This window comes from Bos indicus, chromosome 8 (assembly GCF_029378745.1).
Source record: "Bos indicus isolate NIAB-ARS_2022 breed Sahiwal x Tharparkar chromosome 8, NIAB-ARS_B.indTharparkar_mat_pri_1.0, whole genome shotgun sequence".
In the NCBI taxonomy this organism is placed as follows: Eukaryota; Metazoa; Chordata; class Mammalia; order Artiodactyla; family Bovidae; genus Bos; species Bos indicus.
The window spans coordinates 73,880,302-73,886,301 of NC_091767.1; positions in this window are offsets into that span (position 1 = coordinate 73,880,302).

Here is a 6,000-nt window from a genome sequence, read left to right on the forward strand (position 1 = left end):
TAGTCATACATTTATATAATTTAATAAGTGCTACCAAGAACTGTGGGATGCTATGAGAATGTATACAAAGAAGATCTGAGCTAGTCTCAGGGTCAGGGTAGGGGCTGGTGCTGTGTACTGTGTGTGGGCTCAGTCATGTCTGACTTTTTGTGACCCTGTGGACTGTAGCCCTCCATATTCCTCTGCCCATGGGATTTCCTAGGCAAGAATGCTGGAATGGGTTGCCATTTCTTCCTCCAGGAGTTCTTCCCGACCCAGGGATTGAGACTGAATCTCCTTCATCTCCTTGCATTGGCAGATGGAACCTTTACCACTGAGCCACCTGGGAAGCCCCAGTGCTGCCTAAGATGACCTCTGAAGGGTGGGCAGAAAGAGGCTGAGTGGAGAGGCGAGGACATTTCTTCACAGAGGCGGGAGAGAGCTGACAAGTCCAAGGAGCTGTGAGGCAGAGGGTTTGGAGAGCAGAGAGGAAGGGGAGGGGAGGCCTGTTAGCCAGGAACTTGCTAAGGATTTTGATTTTATCCTAGAGGAATGAGAAGTCTTTGGAGGGTTTTAAGCAGGGAGTGACCTGGTTGATTTAGCATGAGATCAGAGAGGAATTTGGGCCAAATCCTTATTAGTAATGATTAGTTGTCACCTGCTGAGTTTGCCACCCCTTTCCCCACTTTTTAAAAAAAAATCAAAGTATCTTTGAAACTAGCAAGAATAGCTGTAAATAAATAGCTGCTAGTTTTCTGGATCCTGGCCGCCCTCTCATCAGAATCATAACCTCAACCCACACTGCTGGGTGACCAGAGCCTTTGCCTGGGGACCTGTAATGCGCTCAGTACTGTCCTTCCAGTGTTGGACTGGATGGAGCTGAGACCGGACACTCCTCTCTTTGGTGAATTCCTGTTGGTAGAGAGTTGTCTTCCCTAATGCTTCAGCAGTAAAGAATCTGCCTGCAGTGCAGGAGACACAGGAGACGCGGGTTCGATCCCTGGGTTGGGAAGATCCCGTGGAGGAGGGCATGGCAACTCACTCCAATATTCTTGCCTGGAGAATCCCATGGACAGAGGAGCCTGGTGGGCTGCAGTCCATGGGGTCACAAAGAGTCAGACACGACTGAGAACACAGGAACACAAAGAGCAGGCCCTTGTGGTAGAGGAAGTTCTCGAGGAAGGCATGGGTGTTACTGGAGACAAGGAAACAGTTTGAGGGCCGGAGCAGAGTCAGTCTGGGCCATAATTTCCTACAGGACATTTTTCCTAAGCAGCAGTGAGATCTGGCCCCAGGCAAAATGGAGATGAATTTAAAGGGGACATGACCTCAGTGGGTGTAGGCTTTTCAGATTGGAGATAGTTTGGCATTTATCATCTTTTTTTTTTAAGAATCAAGATAAAATTTATTTTAAAACTATATTTACAGGATTACCAGAATGTTGCATATGCAGTGATTGTGGAGTGGGGATGAATACAAAAGTTTCTTCAATATGGAAATGTCAAATTGATCAATTATAACTGTTTCTTGATACTCTTATTTTATTTTATTTATTTTTAAAAATTTCTGTTGGAGTACAGTTGATTTACAGTGTTGTGCTACTTTCTGCCATACAGCAAAGTGAATCAGTTTTACATATACATATACCTATCTTTTTTTCTTTTTTTAGGAATCCCAGGTGGCGCTAGTGGGAAAGAGTCCACCTGCCAATGCAGGAGACCCAGGAGACACACGAGAGCAGGTTCAATCCCTGGGTTGGGAAGATCCCTGAAGTAGGAAATGGCAACCCACTCCAGTATTCTTGCTTGGAAGATTCCATGGACAGAGGAGTCTTGAGGGCTACAGTCCATGAGATCACAAAGAGTCAGATGCAACTGAACATGAGCATACACAGACTCTCTTTTTTTAGATTCTTTCCCCAATAGCTCTTTACAGAGTATTGACTAGAGTTTCCTGTGCTATACAGTACGTCCTTATTCAGTTCAGTCGCTCAGTCGTGTCTGACTCTTTGCGACCCCATGAATTGCAGCACGCCAGGCCTCCCCGTCCATCGCCAACTCCCGGAGTTCACCCAGACTCATGTCCATGGAGTCAGTGATGCCATCCAGCCATCTCATCCTCTGTCGTCCCCTTCTCCTCCTGCCCCCAATCCCTCCCAGCATCAGAGTCTTTTCCAATGAGTCAACTCTTCGCATGAGGTGGCCAAAGTATTGGAGTTTCAGCTTTAGCATCATTCCTTCCAAAGAAATCCCAGGGTTGATCTTCTTCAGAATGGACTGGTTGGATCTTCTTGCAGTCCAAGGGCCTCTCAAGAGTCTCCTCCAACACCACAGTTCAACAGCATCAATTCTTCGGCGCTCAGCCTTCTTCACAGTCCAACTCTCACACCCATACATGACCACAGGAAAAACCATAGCCTTGACTAGACGAACCTTTGTTGGCAAAGTAATGTCTCTGCTTTTGAATATGCTATCTAGGTTGGTCATAACTTTCCTTCCAAGGAGTAAGCATCTTTTAATTTCATGTTAGCTATTTCTTTTACAATAGTATATATATATATATTATATATATATAATATATATATGATCTGGTATTTATCATATTTGTCTCTTTATTAAAAAATATTTATTTTTAACTTGATTTTTATTGGAGGGCAGTTGCTTTACAAAGTTGTGTCAGTTCTCCTGTGCAGCAAAGTGAATCAGTTATACATACATATATATATCGCCATTCTTTTTTAGATTTCCTTCCCATTTAGATCACAGATCATGGAGTAGGGTTCTCTGTGCTATATAGTCAGTTCTCATTAGCTATTTATTTTATATACAATAGTTTATATATGTCCAATATATGGGAGATTGGAGCCCCAAATCTCCCAATTAGTCCCACTCTGCTTTCCCCTCTTGGTAAGTTTGTTCTCTGCATCTGTGACTCTGTTTCTGCTTTGCCAATGAGTTAATCTCTATGATTTTTCTAGGTTCCACATATAAGCCATACTATACGATGTTTGTTTTTCTCTTTCTGATTACTTCACTTTGTATGACACACTCTAGATCCATCTGCATCTCTGCAAATGGTCTTTATTCTTTCTTATCTCATCCTTTAAACTGGCTGACAGTTCCTTAATGTGGCACCCCGGAAGGAAGAGATTTGCTGTTGTTGAGTCACTCAGTCGTGTCTGACTCTTTGCGACCCCATGGACTGCAGCATGCCAGGCTCCTCTGTCCTCCACTATCAGTTGGGTATTATTTAGTAAAGACATTCAAAGAAATAGATGTTTATGTTTCCAATAAGTTAATGATGTCTCTCCTAGGATTTGAATCCATAGAGCAGCCTGGCTATCTACACAGGCATGAAATAGATGATAGACCCGAGACCAGGCTTGAACGCAGTGGGGACAAAAACAGCATATAACTTAGACAATCTTAAGATGTGCTGTTTACTTAGGAATGTAACTGAAATGGCAGCAAACACAGACTGCCTCCTAATGTGTCAGGGTGCCTATGTGTCTAAGCCCTCTACATATATTAGCTCATTAATTCACTTAACCACCCTACTGTGTAGGTGCAGTTCTGTTACATGGTTGAAGAAACTAAGGCACACAGTGGACACTTCACAGCTGGTAGGTAGCAGAGCTGGGATTTGAAATTTAATTAAAAAGGCAGGCACCACAGTGGAAAAAGAGCCAAAGGATATAAAAAGAAATGAAGATAAATGGATGGTTGATACATTTATGAAGTAAGATTGCACGTTCCTAGGAATCAAATGTACTTACAAAGCAAGATGTCATTTTGGTCTGTCAGATTGAAAAAGAATCAGAGGGAAGGATAATACTAGAATGAGTGGTATGAGAGGATGAGGGCATCTGTGCTTTTGAACACTCCTGGCAGAGAGTTAAACTGACACATTTATCTGGAGAGCAATGCAGTTCAAAAGTGGGCAGAAGACCTGAGTAGACATTTTCCCAAGGATAACATACAGGTGGTCAACAGATACCTGAAAAGAGGCTCAACATTACTAATCATCAGGAAATGCAAATCAAAACCACAGCTTTCAGAATGGCGATTAGCAAGAGAAAGAAATAACAATGTTGGCAAGGATGTGGAAACAGGAGATGATTATGCACTGTTAGCGCTAGTGCAAATTGATGCAGCCACTGTGGAGAACAGTGTGGAGTTTCCTGGAGAAATTAAGAATAGAACCACCATATGATCCAGCCATCCCACTTCTTGGTATATGTCTGAAGGAAATGAAATCACTGTCACAAAGAGATATCTGCACACCCAGGTTTATCTTGGCATTTTTCGCAATGGTCAATATATGGAAACAATCTAAATGTCTGCTGATAAATGAATAGATACATAGAATGTGATGTATAGAGACACTTATAAATCAATTTATATGTGAATTGATTTGTGATGGACTACTATTCAGCAATAAAAAAGTTGTTGTTTAGTTGCTAAGTTGTGTCTGACTCTTTGCAAACCCACAGACTGTTGCCCACCAGGCTCCTCTGTCCATCGGATTTCCCAGGCAAGAATACTGGAGTGGGTTACATTCCCTTCTCAGGGGGTCTTCCTGACCTAGGAATTGCATCTGAGTTTCCTGCATTGCAAGTGAATTCTTTACCCCTGAGTCACCAAGAAAGCCCTTCATGTAGGGTAGCAGGCAGTGATTAAGACAGCAACTCTCCAATTACCCGCGAACTGGGGGCAAGGGTATTAACTCTGCTGCTGTTTTTGCAAGTAATTAAAAAGAGTGTTACTGAGTTGAATTCTAGGAGGAAATTTTTCTGTAAGCAATATTTACTCTCTGGAGAATTTCATGATCTGAGTCCTCAGGGAAGCTTCCAGCTGAAGGCCGGATGTGGCTGCAAGAGGGATAATAATTTTTAGGGCCTTAATGCTGGTGTCCACATTTTATTGGTGCCGGGTCTCTCCTTGACTTCCTCATCAGAGAGTCAGGAAGTCAAATTGTATCAGCTCACTCATGGGATTATGAAATTAGTTTAAGGGCTGCCTAATATAGCTGTACATAGGAGAGTGTAAAACTGATGATGCTTGCTCAGGGAACTGGGGATCACTGTAGTTAAGTAACCATATGTCCAGGGATGTGTGCGTGTGTGTGCTCAGTTGCTCAGTCATGTCCAACTCTCTGCGGCCCCATGGACTGTCCAGTATGCCCCGCCTCTAAATATTCTGCCTGAGTTTGAAAATCACATGTCCTAATGTGATGGAATGGGAGAATCTTGTCAACCTTGGGTAGAGAATGTATTTTTGTAGCAAAGTCATGGTCAACATTTTATCAAAAGCTTTACTATATGCAGTGGAGAATTTTAAAAGCAATGTTCTAATTTAGGGAAGCATTTGAATATTTTGCATTACAGCAAGTTTCTCTTACTTTTTGCGAAAAAGTGGGTTTTTTTTTTCAGAGGCAGAGAAAACACAGTTCTGGCACACAGCAACTGGGAAACTGTGAGCTGTTCTAGTCCTTGCCCTGCCTTGGTTTCCTCATCTGTACTGTCGTCGCTCAGTCGTGTCTGACTCTTTGTGACCCCATGGACTGTAGCCTACCAGGCTTCTCTGTCCATGGGATTTTCCAGGCAAGAGTACTGGAGTGGGGTGCCATTGCCTTCTCCAGGGGATCTTCCTGACCCAGGGATCAAACCTGGGTCTTCCACATTGCAGGCAGACACTTTACTGTCTAAGCTGTAAAGGGAGCTTAATATTTGCTCTAAGAGCTGGCTGTAAGGAGCAGGTTGCGCTGTGTTAAGGGTTAAGTGTGTTAAGCACCTGTCACATAAGGATGTCTGAAGCCACATCATGACCCTCAAAGTTGTGGACTTTTTGCCTGGCCCAGGGCTCTATCCTAGGCACCATTTGTAGGGAGTCAGTCCTCTGCTTTGCTTTGTTTCAGGTTTTCCTACTGCTCTGAATTGTCTTCTTCCTGGAATTGAGGGTGCATTGCTTCCCTGACCTTTTCATGATTGGACCATTTGGAAAAAGCGAACAGGGCAGCCCC